This window comes from Anomalospiza imberbis, chromosome Z, assembly GCF_031753505.1.
Source record: "Anomalospiza imberbis isolate Cuckoo-Finch-1a 21T00152 chromosome Z, ASM3175350v1, whole genome shotgun sequence".
NCBI classification, from domain to species: Eukaryota; Metazoa; Chordata; class Aves; order Passeriformes; family Viduidae; genus Anomalospiza; species Anomalospiza imberbis.
This window is the reverse complement of record NC_089721.1, coordinates 46,661,615-46,682,683: the sequence shown is the minus strand read 5'-3', so window position 1 is coordinate 46,682,683 and position 21,069 is coordinate 46,661,615. Positions and strand designations below refer to the sequence as shown.

At 37.5% G+C, this 21,069-nt stretch overlaps 1 long non-coding RNA gene across 1 annotated transcript in view; it reads right to left on the bottom strand.

Annotated features, from left to right (window-relative positions):
• Nucleotides 1-10,666: 10,666 nt before the first annotated feature.
• LOC137464397 (uncharacterized) overlaps nt 10,667-21,069 on the bottom strand; it is a 36,198-nt gene continuing 25,795 nt past the window's right edge. Inside the window, exons 2-3 of the long non-coding RNA XR_010994215.1 lie at nt 12,752-12,807; nt 10,667-11,734 (exon numbers count right to left, since the gene is read on the bottom strand). This is a non-coding gene — a long non-coding RNA (uncharacterized lncRNA). The remainder of the gene's footprint in view (nt 11,735-12,751; nt 12,808-21,069) is intronic.

Here is a 21,069-nt window from a genome sequence, read left to right as displayed (position 1 = left end):
TTGTTTGTGTTTCTAGGGTTTTTTGAGCTTTTCCATTGGTTGTCCCAATTTTTTTCCCAAAGCTTTTGCCAAATTATCTCCCAATGTTTTTCCTAACTTTTCTTGAGATTCTGCAATGGGCTTTCCAAAAGCATTAACTTGCATATTAGCAAGATGTTGTGGAGAAGTGAGCTTACTACAAGCTGTTAGCATCTTTGTTACAGTTGGAGGCTGATCAGGTAAAGTTAAAATAATTGTTTTACATTCTTCTTATAAGTTCTTTGATACCATGGTGAGAAAGAGTTTTGTATTGTGGATTTACATCATTACAACAAAGGCAAGGAATAACTCATTTGAATACAATTTTTTTTCCACAAATTTTGTCTAATATTAGACCAATTAGGTAATAGAAATGGAAGGGTTACCTCTGATTTAGACTGTGTTTTGTTTTTCCCCCTCATCACTCCTGTGTCTGATACAGAAGAACGGGTAATGTCACAGCAATCAGCTGTTCCAGGAACCCTGCCAAGAAGCTCCAAGGTTTTGGCAGTAGTGTCGCCCCAGCAACAAGCTTTCTTGGGAGCCTTGCCAGAAAGGTCTGGGGAGGACAGTTCCAAGTTCTTGGCAGTAGTGTCGCTGGAGCAACAAGCCGCCCAAGGAGCCCTGGCAGGAAGGGCGGAGGAGGAGAGCTCCGCATTCCTAACAGCGCCCCCGCTATTGGAGGTAGCGGCTGAGGAATGTGTTTTATTGGTTACAGAAAGAAAGCCAGACCCTGCTAAATCATGCTTCAATTCACTAAACTGGATCGTTTTAGATTCATACAAATCAGGCTGCTCTCGAGCTGCAGAGCCCAAATTTGTATTTGTGACACTTTCCAATGAACTGTTACAGGTTCCACACCGTATCCATGCCTGCAGGGATGCAGCTGGAAAACTATCAGCTCCAAACTGCAATCTCAGCATGCTTTTTTCCCTACCAGCAGTGAATGAGACAGGCTTCAAGGCTTCTAAATGATCTGTCTGTGTCTCCACAGAAACTTTCCTGAGCTCTCCCACCTCCACCCCATCCATCTCTCTGGGCAGAGCCACCCTAGCCCTGCTCAACCCCTGTCTGCCACCTGCTGCCTCTGTCCACCCCCTGCCTGCTCCCCTGCAGGCAGAGCCAAACCCGAAAGCCCCCCCTCCATTACAACCAGAGGCTGGGGATCCAAAAGTGGCCAAAATCCTGGAAGAGGCTTGGAGGAGGAATTAACACAAAAAGAGTTCTCGGAACTGGAAAGCAATCTGCCCGCCTGAACCTGATCCGAGGGGGTGACTTCTTGGCAAAGGGAAACCTTGGCAGGGGTGACTCCCACAGCCCCTCAGCCAGGCAGAGCGGATCCAGAGTTCCCCTCAGCAGACCCCACTTGCACAACTTCAGAACAAGACCTGGTCACATCTTTCTTGGAAGAGAAGCAGGACACAGAAAGAGCAGCCCCTGTTTTGCAAAGCTTCCCTAAACTATCATCTCCTGGACCTGTTCGACTCCCAACCTCACCAGAACACGACCCCTGACCCCCCAAATTCTCAGAACAAAACTAAAATCCTGAATGCTTTCTTGGGAGTTCTGAGGGTGGATGATTTCGTGGAGCAGTGAGAGAGGCCTTGTACAGAGGGGTCTGAGTTTTGTACATGGGGGTCAGAAGTTCTAAGATGGAGGGACTTGGGTGTGCCCTGTCCTTTTTCCTTCTTCTTCCTAACCTCCATGTTCTTGGTGATGTTGGCACTCACAGATTGGTTTAGAGTAGAAAGTCACTGTTCAATACAGGTGATGGGCACAGGGGAAAAACTATGAACATCTAATACGTAATGTATGATATAAAAGAGGGCACCAGCCCCCTGGGCGTTGGAGTGTGCCCTCTCCAAAGAAAGACTCAGTAGTCTTCAGTCGTCCGGTCTCAAGGTAGTTTATGGTATGTTATCTAAAAGATTTTCTCCCTGAGCTGCTGTGGTCCATTCAGCAGTCAGGCAAGGGCACACTCCAACGCCCAGGGGGCTGGTGCCCTCTTTTATATCATACATTACGTATTAGATGTTCATAGTTTTTCCCCTGTGCCCATCACCTGTATTGAACAGTGACTTTCTACTCTAAACCAATCTGTGAGTGCCAACATCACCAAGAACATGGAGGTTAGGAAGAAGAAGGAAAAAGGACAGGGCACACCCAAGTCCCTCCATCTTAGAACTTCTGACCCCCATGTACAAAACTCAGACCCCTCTGTACAAGGCCTCTCTCACTGCTCCACGAAATCATCCACCCTCAGAACTCCCAAGAAAGCATTCAGGATTTTAGTTTTGTTCTGAGAATTTGGGGGGTCAGGGGTCGTGTTCTGGTGAGGTTGGGAGTCGAACAGGTCCAGGAGATGATAGTTTAGGGAAGCTTTGCAAAACAGGGGCTGCTCTTTCTGTGTCCTGCTTCTCTTCCAAGAAAGATGTGACCAGGTCTTGTTCTGAAGTTGTGCAAGTGGGGTCTGCTGAGGGGAACTCTGGATCCGCTCTGCCTGGCTGAGGGGCTGTGGGAGTCACCCCTGCCAAGGTTTCCCTTTGCCAAGAAGTCACCCCCTCGGATCAGGTTCAGGCGGGCAGATTGCTTTCCAGTTCCGAGAACTCTTTTTGTGTTAATTCCTCCTCCAAGCCTCTTCCAGGATTTTGGCCACTTTTGGATCCCCAGCCTCTGGTTGTAATGGAGGGGGGGCTTTCGGGTTTGGCTCTGCCTGCAGGGGAGCAGGCAGGGGGTGGACAGAGGCAGCAGGTGGCAGACAGGGGTTGAGCAGGGCTAGGGTGGCTCTGCCCAGAGAGATGGATGGGGTGGAGGTGGGAGAGCTCAGGAAAGTTTCTGTGGAGACACAGACAGATCATTTAGAAGCCTTGAAGCCTGTCTCATTCACTGCTGGTAGGGAAAAAAGCATGCTGAGATTGCAGTTTGGAGCTGATAGTTTTCCAGCTGCATCCCTGCAGGCATGGATACGGTGTGGAACCTGTAACAGTTCATTGGAAAGTGTCACAAATACAAATTTGGGCTCTGCAGCTCGAGAGCAGCCTGATTTGTATGAATCTAAAACGATCCAGTTTAGTGAATTGAAGCATGATTTAGCAGGGTCTGGCTTTCTTTCTGTAACCAATAAAACACATTCCTCAGCCGCTACCTCCAATAGCGGGGGCGCTGTTAGGAATGCGGAGCTCTCCTCCTCCGCCCTTCCTGCCAGGGCTCCTTGGGCGGCTTGTTGCTCCAGCGACACTACTGCCAAGAACTTGGAACTGTCCTCCCCAGACCTTTCTGGCAAGGCTCCCAAGAAAGCTTGTTGCTGGGGCGACACTACTGCCAAAACCTTGGAGCTTCTTGGCAGGGTTCCTGGAACAGCTGATTGCTGTGACATTACCCGTTCTTCTGTATCAGACACAGGAGTGATGAGGGGGAAAAACAAAACACAGTCTAAATCAGAGGTAACCCTTCCATTTCTATTACCTAATTGGTCTAATATTAGACAAAATTTGTGGAAAAAAAATTGTATTCAAATGAGTTATTCCTTGCCTTTGTTGTAATGATGTAAATCCACAATACAAAACTCTTTCTCACCATGGTATCAAAGAACTTATAAGAAGAATGTAAAACAATTATTTTAACTTTACCTGATCAGCCTCCAACTGTAACAAAGATGCTAACAGCTTGTAGTAAGCTCACTTCTCCACAACATCTTGCTAATATGCAAGTTAATGCTTTTGGAAAGCCCATTGCAGAATCTCAAGAAAAGTTAGGAAAAACATTGGGAGATAATTTGGCAAAAGCTTTGGGAAAAAAATTGGGACAACCAATGGAAAAGCTCAAAAAAGCCCCCTGTATAGAACTCAAAAATTCTTCCTTTCACTTTGTGACTACTTCTACTATAATATCTAAACTTTTGTGATTTCTTGTTCTTCCTGCAAGGTTGGTAAATTGTTCCATGGATCAAGTTCAAAGGCACAGGGGTCTGTGGCTGCATTCCAGGGTCTCAAATGCTTTTGACCTGGGCCCGGAACATCCAAGAGTGTCCAAGGGACATTCTGTGTTCTGACAATGATGCTGTCCTCATTACCTTGTTTAGGAGCATTTCCAGTGGAAAACTTGGTTACACCTGATCAACATGATGCAGTATAAATAAAATAGCTCCACAATACAAGAGAGGAAATATTACCTCTAAGAATTTGTCCATGCCTTTCTGGTAGCTGCCAAAATTACTCAATTCTGGCAGCTTTGTTTGGTATATATTTTTAAGCAAAATAATGAGATATGTAGTGGTTTTAATTGTTACAATTATTTTGTTGCAACTGTTTCTTGTGCTGAGTAGTCCGGTTATCTGTCATACATGGAAATAGCAGTTTATGGTTTTTACGGCACTTTTTCTGTGGGGACTTTCTATAAAAGCTGACAGATACAGTCTGGGAATATGCATGTGTTCAGAATTGTCAAAACATCACTCAAACTGCCAAACCATCAGTGAGTTCTACACAGACACCCATACCAATGGTCTGTGTGCTGTCTTTCCCAAACCAAACCTTGTTTTTCAGGCAATGGTTTTACAATAATTATAAGTGACATTTTAAGAAGTCTAAAAGGCTTTGTCATGTCATGCATATTATTACTCTACCTTCTGTCTTGCTCCGTGTGTGGTTGGCATAGAAATCACCACACTGAACAGGCAGTCTATGCAACATTTTCCTCTGCAGAAGACAGGAGCTCCTTCTGGTTGGCTGCCCACCAGGAGCCCTCACCAAGAGGTGACCATCAACATGACCTGAGTCACTCACCCCAGTGTCTCCCTCAGGAGACATGGGATGAAGGGAATCCTGTAAACCACTGGTTTTACAGAGCTTTAATGTGAGTTGCCTAAGAATCCCTTCAAGATCTTACTCTAGACACTTTCCCTATGTAGGAGAAATAAGATCAAAGTCAAGATCTGTTATGTACAGGATCTTGCAGGAATGGGTTTCATTGAAAGAGATTCAAAGGTCAACTCACACTCCATCATGGAATATTTTACTTACACAGTCTTTTGCAATAGTGCCGTTTCACACAAATATACTGTCCAGGATGACAAATCTCCAAGTATAGGAAGTCTAAACTCCTGGGAGCAATGTCAACAGGGTGCTTTTCATCTATTAGACACTTATGAAGCTGACAGAAATAAGCTGTGGAAGATTTCTGAAGAAAACATGGTTATGAGTCATCACATCCCAGATGACCATTTTGAAAAAAAAACTAGAGATGAGGAAAACAGACCTAAAAATAACCTGTTCATACCTTGCCTTTCCATACCCCTCTCCAGGACAAGCCCACAAGACGGGGAAAGCAATTACCTTTATAGGCATGAAGTTCTGAAGAGGTTCCTTGAAGACTGTCAGGTGCAGGAATATATGAGTTTCCTATGGTAGCAAGAGGAGAAGATTGGAGGGAAGGTGTTTTAAGATTTGTTGGCTTTTTTCTCATTGTTGTACTCTGACTGGATTGGCAATAAATGAAACAAATATCCCCAAGTCAAGACTATTTTGCTATGGTGAAGCATCACACCAAATATCTTTGCAAATGATTTTCCATTATCTTTTATATACTTCTATCAAAGACATATTTGATATATTTTGTTATTTAATAAATAACCAATACTTTTTATCTGTAATATTTATTTCTAAATTATTATCCCTATTTGGCTATATAAATAACATAAGATTTTCTCTTGCTGGGCTAATAATATTTTGGAATGAGACTTTTAAGGCTCATGGCTGTGAATGATAATTTCCACATAATGAGTGTTTACTAATTGTTTAAAATTTTCTGTTAGTGATTGTTTTCTCCAATAAACTACTTTCTAAGATTATTCATACACAGAAGAGCAGAGACAACTACAGCAAATTACTCAAAAATATGAACAAACATTTCTTGACATTGATGCAAGGTGTTCACCAGCCTCTAATGCAGAAGGGAGGCAATGGCTATCTGTTGAAGCTTTCAACAGACTTCAAACAGGAAAATAAATCTATGTAGGGCTGGTTTTGATTTATTCATCAGGTAGATTGTGTACTTGGACTGATTCACTCGCTCTGAGGTAGTTGCCATTAGTTTTGGGTGGCTCACCACTGCAGTTGCTTTCATTCTACCTTATGTTGCTGGAGATGGTGAGTGGAAGTATTGTTTTAGTTTCAGCTGTCAAAATCCGATTTTTCTTTATATATGTACAAACATTCATCCAGATCCATGCATTTTTATATGTTGGTGTTGTAATCAAATACATGCATTTTCTCTCTTATGGAAATTTTTAAAAATTTGCTACTCTACTTTTTACCAAAAAGAAAAATAGAAAAAAAAATACTGTTTTCATACAAGTAGATGCTAAGATTTTTCTACAAGTCAAAGAAGACATTTCAAGTCAAAAAATGTGTCTGTTTCTCTGCTCTTCCCCTATGCTGATGCATAAAGTGCAGCCTAATATTGGCCTGTATTCAAACAGGGCCTTTGACATGTTTATGCTGATTTTTCACAAGTCTAGATTGATGGTGGCTGAGCTGTAAACAAAAAACTGTGGTGAAATGATACTCAGTGGATTTAATTTGGAATTAATCCAAATTAAACATCCATCAATTATTTTCTCACAGCTTTAGCTTTGCACCATATCTTGAACAGACTATATAAGCAATGAAAAAACTGTAACTATTTAATAAAAATATTTTACTCTAGAGAATGAGCTAAATCTGAAAAGAATATCACTGACAATAAGAGCCAACCTTGCGATCTTCAGACAGAGTTCTCCAAGGGTATTCTTGGTGCCCTATCCCTTTAAAAAGTGTCATGTTCTGTCTCCCACTTTTATTTAAATACATACGTACATGCATATGTTTGCATACATTTATAGAACTCTCACTGTTGCCAAGGGATTTATATAGAGCATCTAAGGGCAAAAAACCACCACAAACTTTAAAAAGTTGATTTATGGAAGGAAAATACACTCAGATGTGATTTAAGAAACAAAAGGACTGTTTTACTTTCTGTCTTGGGGTGATTTTATCATGGTACTCTATTCCCTAATCCTCTGCTTTATGCCCAATACAAGTTGCTGTATCTCTATGGTGGGTCTGGGGGAGTGGGAAGCCTTGGGCTTTCTGGCATTTCATTTTTTTCAAAGCCACATTCCCAAGGCATCCAGGGTGCCATGCAATCTGGTTTTTTTGCTTGGCTAGCTTGGCTTTTTTGTTAGTCCAGGCAAGAAGCTTTTTTATCCTTCCCTGTCCTTGGAGAGGCTGCAGCAGCAATCCTTTGGCGTCTTTTTCAAAGTGAACAGGACAATCCGGTTTTGGTCTAAGATTAGAGAGGATTACTGGCAGGAGAGGGGCTCAGTTGGAGCTGGCAGGAAAGGCAAGGAGCTGCTCTTTTTTGGCTCCACACCTCAAAAAAAGCCCAGCCACTGAGAGAGAGCATACCAAGTCCACATTCTTCATCTGCTGTGAAGAGGGGACCAACACACCAGAGTTCATGTCTGTTTGCCTGAACTGCTACTTGAATCTCATATTTGGTTTTTGTTTGTTTTTTTCCTGAATGTCCATGCCATTTTCTACCCATCATGTGGCAAGGTGCTGTTGTATTTTTTCTTTCCCTGGCATTTTTGGGTTTTGTCCTAGGGTGGAGGGTGGCAGGGATAAGGTCTGACATTTCAATATCTAGCATTTCTTTACCATTTTCCTGTGTCGTGTGGGCACTCTGTCTGTCAATAAACAGCTGTTTGGTTTTTTTTCACTTTCATTCACTGATACTCATTTCCTATTGGCAGAAAGGAGTTGATGGAATCCTTTTAGAGGAAACACTCATTCCAAGGTGTTTTCTCCTAAACTCATCTCTAAACTAAGATATGTCCCCATTGTGCTCAGAATAATTCTGCTCAGTTTATATAAAGCCTTTTTTCTCTGTATTATTTTACTTTCACATGTAACCAACAAATATCCACTTTGCAAATAAAATTTCCATACTATTAAAATTCTTGTAGAACTGCAGGGCTACCAAGCCCACCCCAACTCCAGATGCAGAGCCCAGCAGCCCACCTACCCTAAATTCCACTGTTGCATAGCTTGGAGGCAAAATATATGTGATATGTCTCCAAGCACTGCCCATGTACAGGAAAGCGTCTGACCGCGGTTATCGGTTACTCTGTTGGCTCAAATGAATGCAGCCTATGCTACAGCTTTGAAGGTCCTACCGTCAGCCTCTGCTTATTGAACAACTAAGAAAAAACACTATGTGACAGTATCGTAATGGCTTCAAAGGAGGCTTTAATTCTTACAACGCTAAACTTTCAAAAACTCAACTGCACAACTCTCTTCTAGTGAAACTTTAAGGCAGAACTCACAAACTGACAGTTTTCCAAGATTCTAATGCAAGAAGGGCTTATCTTTTTATTTTTGCCATATATGCTCCACTGCCTGACACACTTTTTCTGCAAAATGGTGACAAAACAGCTAACATATAGACCCTGGAAGAACAGGAAGACTATTTATCACTTTTTTTGCTCATCAGTTAATTAAAACTGAATAGCATTTATGATACAAAACCGTAGATAAAGAGGTGATTGTGTTTGCTGCTGACATTTATTTGGCCACTAGCTTTCATCCCGGTTACTGAAATATTGCCCTTTCTGAGTAGGAAAGCCCATTTTATCCTGCAGTTTAATAAAGCAAACAAACAAAAAGCCTCCTCTCTCCCCCACCTCAAAAAAAAAAAAAACAACCAAACCAGAAAAAAAACCCAAAAAACCTCAAAGCATAAAATCATCAAGTGATGGGTCATAGTAGTGGTTGTGGCAGGAGAGTGGAAGATGCTGTTGACAGAGCTTTGCTCAGGACCCTTTCTTTTCAGGAAAAAAAAGAAGAGTCACCTTATTGGTAGCATATTCAACTCTCCCAACATATCAAACTCACCACCAGTCTCTGGCCTATCAGAGGTAGAGCTAGAGGAGATGCCAAAAGGAAGGAGTTACATAAATTAAGCTGTCCTGGTTGCAGCCAGCCTAAGTTCTACCTAAATCTTTCTGCCTGGCCTATTACTAGTTGCGTCTATTTGTCATCTTTACAGAGAAAGTCATAACTATTCCCCTTCGCCAGGAATGAGCAGTTTCTAGATGAGGACACTCAGTCTTGCTCAGCTTGCAAAGAAATATTCAAGATTCATCAGGCCATAGAGGCAAAGAGGTAGAGCAGCTAATGCTGCCACTGTATAAGTTTTACAATTTCTAAAAAGTAAAAAACCCCGTTTCTATTATACAAAAATGATTTATTTTTTCAGAATATGAACTATGAACAGACACCATATCAACTACACCCACCTTACTGATCCAAGTCAGCTGAGCTGAACACAAAATTTGTCCTATCCAAACCCTTTTCCAGGGGGAAGGCACCTTGATGTTCATTGCTAGCTTGGTGAGTTTTGCTGTATCCTTAAAAACTAGGATGAACCTATGCTGGAATTGAGACGAAATCTCATAAAAGTTTTCCTGAAGAAACTGTTGCATAGAATGGCAGCTTAAAGCAAGTTCTTAAATTAATTATTAAGAATACCTTGAATTAAGGTATTTTCCAAGAGTCTTAGTTTTTATGGAATACTGTTTTCCACCTTCTAGATAAGCTACCTTTTCTGTTGTCTAAAGTTGTCTTCTGTTGTCCCTTTTTACTACAAAAGACCAGCACCTGAGTTACATATATCTAAAATAAGACCGAGGTGAGCAAGAACAGCAAACTCAGTCTGAGATCTTATGAAGAGTTTCACAGATGAGAGGTAGCATTAAATATCCTGAAGAGATTAAGCATTTTGTTGAACTTCATATTAATAAAATATTTCTTAAATTAGGTGATACTTTTATTATAGAATAATGTACATTTTAATAAAGACCTTCAAAAGCATAAAGACCTTCAGACAGCATAAGCATTTCATTTTCTTCTAGAATTAGGAAACACTAGAAATTACAGGGGCATTTGTATACCAAGTTATACCAATCTGAATACATACACAATTTTGTACATACTTCCTCTTAAAGAGAACTGTATATATATATATATATGTGTGTGTGTATGTATTGTTACAAATTTTAACTTGACAACAGATGTGCAATTGAGATAGTTATTAGGAAGTGCAGCAACTTTTGTCTTTAAGAGGTATTTAGATATCTATAAATCTTCCTAGTACATAAAACATTTGTTATCTTTGAATTAACTTCTGTAAACATGAGTTTTGACAGCTGAAAGAAATTTCTGACATTGAAAAACTTGTGAAAAACATTTTTGCTCACACTTTTTCTTAATATCAGCTTGGTCCTTTGTCCTACGTATTTTTGGAGTGAGGATTTTGCTATTAAGAACCTAAATTTTCAACCCCTTGTTTACAGAATTCCCACTGAAATCAGGTCACACTTTTGGAATAAATGTAATTTCTGAACATGAAGCATATTGTTTGCAATGGGTTTAGCATTTTAATTTATTTTCTGATAGTAATTTGAGCACCCTAATTTTTTGGGGGCTGCAGGTTTTTCAGGTTGCATAATGCCAACAGTAATGTTGGCAAGTTATTCCTCCTCCAAGCAAAGGTGGCAGGAGCACAATGATCCTATAAAATAATTAAATAACTAAACATAATTAAAAATAAATAAACATAATTAAAATGGTACCAATTTTGTCTTGCTGAAATTATTAGGAGAAGCAGTATTTTATTTTACACTACAGACACCTTAACAAACAGTGTTTATCATTTACTCTTTTCAACAGAAACATTTTTTTAAATACTCACAAGGGAGAAACAATTAGTGAAATATATTTCATAATAATTAGTATCTTGCTAAGGCCAGACTACTATCCATAATGAAAATGCCATACATAACTTATGTAACCATGATGAAACAGAATGAGACAGATATACCTCAGATCAGGGCATATTTTCTGCTGCTTTCTAGCTAATACTATTTCAATAAAACATTTCAAAAAATCATTCCATAGCAAGAAAATTCATTTTCATGCATATCACTTGGCAAATTATACTTGTCTTATTTATGTGTGTAATCCTAATATGGTTGATTTTGACTCCATTTTATGTCAGGTCCACCCTGATAGAAAAGATTTGTAACCAAAAGCTGTTCTGGTGAAGAGTTAAAGAAAGCAGAATTTCTGAATTTTCTAGTAGAAGGCTTAGTAGTAATATGGCACATAATTTTACTGGCCACACTATCATTTTAAATTGTCTAATTTTCTCATAGTGGAATCTCTGAGGTTTTAAAGGCTCTACAAACTAACCAAAAGCTACACCACTCCTGTGTTTGCCATTATGCTGAGTATTGTTAGGTAAATAACTAGTTAGTTAACCTACAAGAAGGTGTTTCACTATGGCAGAAATCTGGGCTATCATTGTTAATAAAACCTGCACCTAGAAATTACCTAGAAAAGCTTTTAGCTTCACTAACCAAATATCCCTCAGAAGAGCCTGATGTCCTCAGGTTTACCCATTTTGACTCTTTCCTTTGGACCCAGGCAAGGGGTACCTTTTCCCCAGCTGACATTGTCAATGCACAGACAGTTGGACATACATCACTTCAGATTTCTTGCCTTTCATCAGTATTACCTCAGTTTGGTAGAGGATATCTCATGCTGGTCTAATTTCAGGAATAATTTCAAAGACATCTCAGCCATTCTCCTCAGGAAGATAGGTCACTAGCCATGCTCTGAAACACAGAATTATTAAGAATATTAGAAAAATTTTTGCTATAAAGCTTAGTAATTTTTTCAAAATTTAAATCAAACTCTAAATGACAAAACCTCCCTTTGATTCTATGCGCAATACGCTGATGCAGATGTGTGCTCCTCTTACAATAGATCAATCACTAATTTTAGAGGTAGCATGACAAACAAATACTTACACAAAAATATTTCTGGTATTTTGCTTTGACATTCTTAATAAATTCATTTGTATTTGAGTAAAAGGGCAATAATAAATTCATTTGTATTAGAGTAAAAGGGCAAATGAAATAGAAATATGCAGTTCCTAAGAAAATGAAAAGCACTTGAAACCCCCTAGTTTTAACCCTAGTTATAATAATATCTTCTACTTTGCCTGTAAATAAACTTGTGAAAAGGGAATAAAAACATAATTTACTCTTTGCTGTGACTGAGGTGACTGTGAGGATTTTTACTCAAAGCAGGTGTACTGTTTTAAGGCATTACATCATAGGTATTACTACTAGTGGAGGTTCATGCAGTAAATCTCTTTTAGAAGAATATTTGCTAGACAAAAATAGCAGCTTAGAGCATGAGTAATACATAAGATAATTTTGCAGGAGTGAGCAGCATCTGTTTAACTTAGTGGAGGTTTTTTTTGTACTTAGCTTGCTACCATTTTACCAGCTGAAGTTCCAAACTATTTGAATCTAAAGCAAAAGACCAGACTAAGTTCTATTTCAAGAGCAGAAATGCAAGCAACCTGGACTGCACTCAAGCTGTCCCATTTTGTCTGAAATCCAACTTGAGCTTGGTTTTTCTTTGTTGTTTCCATGGCCCAAGAATAGGTGATAGTTTGCAGACTGTTTCAGACCAATATCTGTCTCATTGCTTCCTCACCAGAAAGCATCACATATAGGTTGATGTCTGACTCTCACTTTCTGGCATCCAGGACAGAGCAGGTCGTGCCACACAATATTTAGATACTTATTGAGAATGGAGCTAAAGATGTACACAAGACTTACCTGTCTTTAGCTCTAGGCCAAATATATCAGCAGTCTTGCAAGCAGCCCTTGAGGAACTGGGAAAAAGAGATGGAGACTTTGATTAAGGAGTGTGGGAACACAACTTCCAGCAGCAAGTCCATCTAATGGCACCAAAACTCCAAACTCAGTTGTGTGCATCCCATGCACATAAAGCAGCATTGCTTCAAGACAAACTCCAAAGCAGATCAGATAAATAAAAGAAGAAAGCAGACTACTGGAACATTAGCTGCATGCTGTGGCCAAATGTTGAGTATTGGAAAGCATACCACAGAGGTGTAAACATGAAAGGAAATTTAGGGTTAAGTATTATTTTTAGAGTGCACATTAACCTAATTGATGTAAGAGAGCACATATTTTCCAGCATTCATTAGGTAAAATTATAAGAACATTAATATTACATATGAATATTGCCTTAACAAAATAATTGAGTGCTTTGCATGTCTGGATAAAAAATACATTTATGATAGAAGGAATGAATTAGCTGAATTACTTTATGCCTGTGATTAGCACGAGTTGTCATTCTGAAGCTGTAATAAAGTTCAGACAGTCAAAAGAGAAATGGAAAGGCATCATTTACAATTTAAATGCAGTGCCATTCATAACCTCAAGATATTCAATGAAGCTGTGCAAAATATCTTTTTTCAAATTTCAAAGATAAGTAAACATAATATAGGCAAGGACATTCACTGTCTATATCCTCCAGATACTGTCATTCTCTGAAGTGAATTCATTTTGCATTTTAAAAGTATGTAATGACATGAAATACAACAGCACATTTTTGCAGAAAACATTTCTCAGAAGTGCTTTGCTAATCATGTTAGAAACATACTAGTTGCTGGGTTTTTTTTTCTTTTCTTTAAAAAGCGAATCAGATGCAAAGTCTGCATTATGTAGCTAGGTGTTGGTAATCATTCACCTTATTAATTTTACTTTGTGTTAAATGAAAGGTTCTTACAATTTAGCTGTCTTTCAGGTTGTGTCAGGCTGCAATGCAAGATGTGTTTGCAGAACAGCCTTAAGAATAATGTATTGTACATCCCTGATGTAGCTGTTTCATAAGGCCACTTCCCCTCTTTGAGTTCATTGGTATGACTAATTCATGTAGAGTTAGTTATGTGCATTTGGCCCAGAGCCAGCAAACATTAGCACAGTGGCAGGGAAGTGAATCTGTGCAGAAGCCCACTGGATTCAGTATGGGAACACAGAAACCTGCCTTTCCTGGCTGGAAATAATTGTGTTTACATGACAAATGTAAACCTTTGAAAGAAATTAAAACACAAAGCAGTTCAACTCTGCTTTCATAACAACCCATTAAACATACACGCAAAAAACGTGTTTACTGCATTTCCTAGTAATGTAATTTCAAATAGTATCAAAAGACTTTATATTGGGAAAAAGAAGGACCATTCAACAGAATTATCTCTAGCTCACTTTTTAAAAAAGAAATACAGGATAAATCACTGATGGTATTCTCTTTGTTGTGTTTAACCTCAGACAATTTCTACAACTGTGTCATTCTACAAAGAGCACTTTCTGACTGCAGTCCTCACAAACATGCTCCAGTAGCCTACTTCTGAAAATAAGCTACTATCTCTTTGGAGTAACTGCTTCAGCCTGAGTTGTAACAGGGTTACACTTGAGTAAGGGCTGTCTATAGTGAAGCAGTTTTCTATGTGCATGAAAGACCTTCCAAGAAGAATTTAACAAACAAGACCTCAATATTGCAATATTTGCATTTAATATTATGCATATGAGCCATCTAAATAACCTATAGGGGACTCTTGGGTGCATAAACATTTGCAAAGTTGAAAGTGACATGTTTTTGATGCACAAGAAGAACAGAATTTAATTTTTCTCAACGTTATTGCTGTTGTAGGTTTCTTCCTTTTTTGCCTTTTTCATTCCTAGTTTTTGTTCAGTGAATTAAGCCATACAGCCAAGACAACAGGGGTAATCTTTGTTCATTCTCTCTGCCAAAAATAAAAAGGTAGGGTGAAGGAGGCAGCGGGGGCAGAGGGAGAGAAAGAAGAAAATTGGGTCCATTCAATAGATCAACAGATACATATGGCTAAGTGTAAAATCTACCCTTTTATACATTTATATATACAAGTTTAATGTTTATATGTAGACATGGTCATATATATATATGCACATTAATTAGGTATATGCTAGGTTCCAAAACACTACAATTTCTCTCTCATGAAGGAGATACACAAAGACTTATTTCACTTACTGACAGCATTTAAGGGATTGCTAATTTTTTATACCATGCATATGTGATGTTCCTGCTATGAACTTAGTGAAGAAGGTTAAGTTTCTAGAGATTTTTCCATATATTATGAGAAGCAATTTATTGAAAAGTTAAGCTCTTGTTACAACTTCAAACTTCTGTAAACACAGCAGTCAAGTCAGTATTTTCCTACCGATTTTCAGGCTTTATAAACTAAGTGTTTATAAAACTCCTTGACTAACTATGAGAACAATTTTTAGAACTTGATTAAGGTCACACAAAAAAGGCTTTCTTTCATTAACAATTTTAGCTGCAAGTGCCACCTTACAGATCCTGGTGAGACAGAAATTATAAATAAGCTTGAGCAGCAACTATTGGAAATGCTAGCTTGTAATTTTTAAGGCTGATTTAAAAAAATCAATAAATATAATATTTTCCAGTCCAAAGGAAACAGCTTTCTGATTTCAGTGGAGGCAGCTTTCTATGGCTGGAGTTATATAACACCCATGACTATTTCACTTTTGCAACTATTTACAGGTATTTGATCAAGATTACTTAAAGGAGCAGTTAAAACCCCAATACTAGAGAAATTAATATAATACTGCTATAGAGTTTATATGCTAGCAGGTTACTATAAGACATTAATGGACAGGCAGAATTGACAGGTTTTACATGTAAGGGAATATACTAATGAAACCAGAAACTCTGTGTTGAAATACTGAATTATAAGGAGTATGATTTACAGTTTGTTCCAAAGCAATTATTATCGATGTGTAAAATTTTAATATCAGAAAAAAATACAAAAGCATCTCAAACTTTAACTGAGGGTGATTATATGAAAAAAATGCTGTTTTTTTACAAGTAAATAGTAAAAAATCAATGCAAAATGTATCTTCATAGCAGACAATATTTAAACCTAGCTTAGTTATTGTTTAAGAAACTTCTTAAGGTGGCCACATGCATTTTAGCAAATATCAGTAATTTTAGTCCCTGGTGTATTGATATTCAATAAGTATACTGTGTTTTCCTCATTTTCTTTTGTTCAAGATTATTCATTCCAAAACCTGAAATCCTAATAAGTCTGCTTGAAAAACAGCTCTGAATCTCCGCTACATTTACATTGTCATTCTGTAACCCTGGTTCATTGTTAATTGGGTTCATTTCCACTTTTACCTACCAGAGCATTTTCTGGGTGCTTTATTTATGTTTGCTATGTAAACCACTTTAAGCCTCATGCCCCTGCTAGTAACACCCTCCCGTATGCAAGATTTTCGGTTATCTCAAAATTTATAATATAGTTATATTGGGGTATTGTAAATTTCCTTCTCATTTTTCCCTGGATTTCTTTATCTATCAAAATATTTTCCCTCCTGCTTTCAAAGTGGTCACTTCTATACTTTCCAGGAGTGTTGGTGGGTTTTTTTTGTTTGGTGTTTTTCTTGCTGTAAATTGTTATGCTCAGTTTAAAAATTTGGCTCCTTTTAGCACAGCAATAAAATTATTTCCAGTCAACCTAACTTAAACAAATTAGGCATAGGAGAAAATAGAATAGTGCTAAGCCACTGTGGCTCTCCTTGTCTTGCCTTCCATACTACACTCTGTATATTTTTTGTCATGGAAGCACTCATAGCTGCATTTTGTTCTCTGATCCAGTTTTGTTCAATTGCATATACTGTATATATACATTTTTTGTTTTTACCTAAAGACATAGCTAAACTAAGTGGAAAAACATCATGTCAAATCGCCAATCTTATTGGTGCATTAAAGTTTGTTCAATATTGTGAATAGATCAAGTGGTAATTGTGCCAAGTATTTTTTTTTTTTTGGTCATTACTATAACTCAAAAAAAAAGTCTTTTAATTCCTTCTGGAGGAGGTGTATACCCTTACAAAGTCAGTGTGATTCCCTCACTATTTTCCCTCACTTTATTTTGAGGAAATCAGAAAGATGAATCCTCTGTTTTTTAGGCTGTCATAGATTATGCCATGAATGTCACAGCCTCCGCATGCTTAGGGCCACATCTGTCAAAGGCAGAATAATTTTTAGCAAAGGATGCTATCAAATATACTACAGGACTGAGTCTATGTAAGACCTCCATGAAGAGAAATGGACTGTCATTCCTAACCTGGAGAAAAAAGGTAATATTTTTATTTCTCTGCACACAATATCTCCTCAAATTCAAAGACAGATTATTTTAAAGTGTTTGCATTGGCATACAAATTATAAACCACTAATTTACAGGAATATGTAAATTAGATAGGCATTTAATATGGGACATAAAAACCAAAATTTTTATCTTTAAGAGAAAACTTAGGTGCCCAAGCATGTATCCTTTACAAGCATGAAAACTCTTATGTGAATATACCCTATAAGCTTTTATTACACTGTTGTAAATCTAAAGTAACTCCTCTGACCTTAATAGCTTTACTTAAGAGGTATCCCTTGTACAGATGAGATTAGAATTCGGCCTTTTAACCTCAATTAAACTCTATGCACACATAATATCATACCATGAAAGTCAGGATGGCTGAAACAGGTCCTCTGCATGAAACACTATCAGTAGGGAAATGTTTAGACACTGATTTTTAGAGGAGTGTTTAGGCCTATAATTGGCTTAGTTAAGTCAGTGGCAGTCTTAATTATTCACCAGTGGTGTCCCTGGGCAGAATATTGAATTTAGAGCAACTTTGGGTGCATAGCTCTCAGAATCAGTTTACTCAAGAAAACGTACTTTTCAAAACATATGCTAAAGTAAAGAACAAGATTAGGGGTAATGTTCTGAATTGAGGCCTTTCTCTGGTGGAAGAATTTAAAAAATACTAGTTTTTCACTTACGGCCTAAAGAAGACCTAACAGGCGAATTAACACCTTTAACTTCTATTTCTGAATATCATTTGGTATCAATTCCTCTTTCATTTTCCAGCTTTCATACAGCTACCTCTCTACCAGTATGTTATTTTTATGAGACATCAGATTCTTTCTTCTGTAGGAATCTCACAGTGATCCCCACCAGGCAACTGATTTTTAGCAGAAACTCCTATTAGAGTCAGTGGGAAATTCTAATTAAAAATCCATGTCACAATCTGACTCAAAATTAGTGAAAATTTTTTTGCAAAAGTCAAGAAATAAATGACATTTTAATTCAAAACTGGAGGCTTTGAATGAGCTACTGGAAGTGTACACTGAAGCATATGCATTGTCTTTAGCTTCTTGAACAGAAGACTCATTTTGACAAAATAATATAGCAGATGTTCACTAGTTAAAATGTACTAAACACCTTATTAATGAACAACGCTGAATAGTCCTTAATTATACATGTATAAATAAACTCTAAGTTAGATACCTGCAGTAGCAACTCAGCTCCACCATTATTGATTCAAGATGATGGCAAATTATGAATTTCCCAGTGAAAATATGTACATTTAGGTCTTTCATGAAGAATTTCAAATTAAAAAGAAAAATATTTTGAAAGAACAATAATTCCCTCAAGCTTTCTTAATATATAGAAAATTACTTTTAAAAAGACATCTCTCAAGGTCTTCTGAAAGACAGTTACAGAGTTGAGAGATTACTCTGCTTAAAAAAATAATAAAAGCTTCCAAGTAGTGAGCTTCACAATCAAGTGTACCTTATTTTATTATTAATAAATATTTATGAAAATTTGATATAGAAGTGCCTTTTCTCCATCTACATATACCTATACATCTTAAACATTAATGTAAACATTTGAGACTACACATATAATTCCTCACATACACATGCATACATGGTACGTGTTTTGTAAGGATGCTGTATTCATCTATAATCTGTCCCAAACTTACTGTACAGAAAGGCTTATAACTAATGTACACACACATTTTATACCTAGCTTAAAGAGAAATCATGAAGCAAAAACACAAATCGTGTTATTTTGTTAAATTTACTCAAAGAAAACAATCCTTTTTCTTTACTTACTACGTTTAAATTTAAAGTCACATGCCATGTATTATCTCAACAAAGATAATTTTTACTTGGATTCAGTATTTATTATATTATACCTAGTTTAAACTAGTTATGTTAACTATCATGCTCAATTATAATTTGAATTTTTTTTTATTTCTTTCTTTCATTTAAATCCATTTCTGATTATTTTCTTTGTGAGAAATAAGGGTTTGTGTTTCTAGAACACAAATGCAACTGTAAAATTATCTACATTCTAGAATTTAATAATAAAAGTAATTTCCCCATTATTTCTTTTTTTTTGGCATTTTAAAATCTATTGTAATATGAGGTATTCCCATATGCAAATACTGCACCATGTTTCCTTAAAAGTCTTGCAGTGCTGTTAATTTCCTTTGTATAAAAGATCGTTAAGTGTACAGGCACTTTCAGCTATGCCACTACAACAAAAATCTAGAACTGGATTAGACAGGAGAGAAGGAATCTTACCTTTGATGCCATGAAACAATATTAGGATGCAGAGAGATATGTTTTAATAACAGTAAGACCAAACATCTTGGTTTCTTTATTTTTCCTGAGGAAAATCAAAACACTTCAGTAAACATGAAAATTTTCAATAGTAGTTTTTTTTTTCCACTCCAGACGTGTTCTCAAGCACTTCCATTCTTCTGTTCTTTTCTTCTGACCTCATTCAACAAAAGCACAATGCTTGTTCCCAGTGATAGGAAGAATCCTTCAGTAAAAGGCAGGATAGAACCATGTACAGCAAATATCCAGAGTACCTGGTCTGATATCTTGCAGGTCTGCATTTAGGTTCTGTGCTTGACTGTTTTATCATCAATATTGCAAGAGTTTAGAAATTCACACAGCACATTTCACAGTTAGGAGAAAGAAAAGCCACTTACTTCATTGCTCACTAGTAAACTACAACAGTATTTACAAACAGCAAATCTTGACATTTAATACATGTCCAGGACCATTTTTTTGGACATGCTGGATTTGTGTATAATAATAATAATCACAAATGCAAAGTAGAATTTTTTGTTATTTTCATATTGCATCTATAAACTAAAACTTTCAAGTAGGTCCTTCTTACAAGGGAAAGGGTATAGTTCAGTGTATAAAAATATTTTTTATCCCTGTGCAGTGTTTAGGATAAAGGTTTCAGCACCAAGAAAAGATAAGGAATTTTAAACTTGACTCAGTTGTAAAACCACCCCCACTTTCTGTCTACATAAGGAATGCACCATCTAAGCTCTCCCAAACTGATGGGAGATTTGACTATCCAGTAACAGAGCAGACTGATTGCCCAGTATTTGCTTATACTCATTAATTTCTTCTAGGAGCACCATCAGAAGACTGAGTTTCCTGGATGGAAAGTGGAAGTATAACCCAGCTCCACTGATGGCAGTCAACTAAAAAGCTCCCACTTATCTATTTTCCCTATCTACTCTGTTTTTGTGGAGAATGGTATTAACACTCAGAAAGGAACAGTCAAGTTTTATCTGAGGGCTGTTCTATCAGAAAGTCCTGATATCCTATACGACATTTCACTGATTGCTAGATTTGGGTCAGAAAAGAAATTTCCTTGAGGGTGCATTGACTCTGTCTTGAGATTTGACTTCATTGTTCTTTCCTCTGCATTTGAGAAAGGAAATGATGGTCTTTCAGCTGCTGAGTGTCTACTACAAGATGCTGAACATTCTCAGCTTCTATTAAAATTAAAATCAGCATGTCATAGAAGGTAGTTTGCTTTTTGCAGGATTGTATCTTTGCTTGCTCCTGAGGAGAGAAGGGAAGGGCAGGAATTAACCTGGCCAAAGCATGAAAGTTTCAAGAACTTCAGTTGATCTACCTAATCTATCTTCATTGAAAAGAGAGTAGCCACGTAGATGTGTAGCTAACATGGAAAAAAAATGCAGCTGCCAGTACTCAGAATGATAAAACATAAAATCAGACCAAGATCCAAACTGGTTACTAAGCTGTGCTGAATATGATCTTGAGCATATATGTTCTATGTTATATATAGTATCCCATATTTATTATGTGTACAGCCAGGGAATGTTTCCGTATATGATATGTTTCTAGGAAAAATGTGATTAAATGGCTGACTTTCATTTCTATGAAC